The sequence below is a fragment of the Octopus bimaculoides genome, chromosome 23, assembly GCF_001194135.2.
Source record: "Octopus bimaculoides isolate UCB-OBI-ISO-001 chromosome 23, ASM119413v2, whole genome shotgun sequence".
In the NCBI taxonomy this organism is placed as follows: domain Eukaryota; kingdom Metazoa; phylum Mollusca; class Cephalopoda; order Octopoda; family Octopodidae; genus Octopus; species Octopus bimaculoides.
Window position 1 is genome coordinate 23,464,443 of NC_069003.1, and position 1,607 is coordinate 23,466,049.

The window sequence follows — 1,607 nt, forward strand, 5'->3', positions numbered from 1 at the left end:
TATATCTGATATGGTAGCATGACTTTTGGGATATCATGTTTATGTGTACATATATGTGTGAATATAATACATATATATATATATATATATATATATATATATGTACGTATAGTTATCTATGTACAAGTTGATAGTTTGAAATGTAGAAGGACAAAAAAGATAATCACTTTTTAAGTTATCTCTACAGAATTTAGAGCCAACACTGAACGTTAAAATATTTTATATATGAATACATCTTGGTAAACAAAGCAGTTGAAGGCAATAACAACTGACCAATACCTTTGGCAATTTGCCATGTTTCAGTAGAAGACCCATCAAACCAAGGGAAATCATAGTCATGGCAGATACTGGTGTCATGCAAATGGCACCTACGCCAGTAGCACATAAAAGCACCCATTACTCTCTTGGAGTGGTTGGCATTAAGAAGGACATTCACTGGAGAAACCATGCTAAATCAGACTGAAGTCTGGTGCAGCCCTTCAGCTTAGCAGCTCTGGTCAAACTGTCCCATCCATGCCAGCATAATCAGCAGATGTTAAATGATGATGATGATGATGAAAACATGATAACTTTTAGTGCTGGTTTGAATTTCTATAGAAAATCTGTAGAAACAACTTTAAAAAGTGATTGAATCGCATTGCTAACACAGGTAGAACACAGTATTGACTTATGAGCATTTAATATACTTGGTAGTATGTTATGGTTATATAACAAAATACAATGGTCCTACCAGTAATTAATAAAAGAGATAATCTTAAGATACAGTCCAAGTAATTGAGGGTTTAGAACCTGTGTTCCTTGGTGTTGATATCATCAACATAATGGGGAAAATCTAAATATTTCTACCAATGTCTGTATTATTCTGTCAACATTCTAATTATCATCTTGTACATCAGACTCTATTGTACATAAACTTACATACATACACATGTCAGTTGTTTTTGCAGTATATATGCATTTGTGTATATATGTGTATGTGTGCCTGTGTCTGCATGCATATGAGTATGTATATGAATATATCATATGTAAAACACTGCATGAATATATATGCATGTTGTTATGTGGAAACTTTTTATTCTTTACTTCAAGAAGGAAAGACATGAAATCTGAAATATCAAACAACATTTGAAAATTTGTTTTCTTTCTTTAAAACTACATATATATATATATATAAATAAATACAAATGATATATAAATAAGCATATGCATGTATACATACATATATGTACATACCTACATCTACATGTATATATAGATGCATATTCGGGTACAGGACGTTAGAAAAAAGAATGAGAGCATAAAAACAAAACGGACTTTGTTTACAGACAACAGAACGAACACATAAGAAAACAAACAAGCCACTTGGAATTAATCCTTCATCAGCTGCCTCTATTCTAAAACCAGGCATTTCGAAGATAAGGCAGGACACACTCTTAGAATAGTTTCTTCCTGAGTAGTGGATAAACCCACTAAACAGAGGAATCCAAGGTGGCAAACACAAACCACTACATATATATTTAAACGGGGTTGGCCAAAAGTCACCCGACAGTAAATCAAAATTCCATAAATACTTAATATTTTATTTTATTTATTCATTCTAATTATGA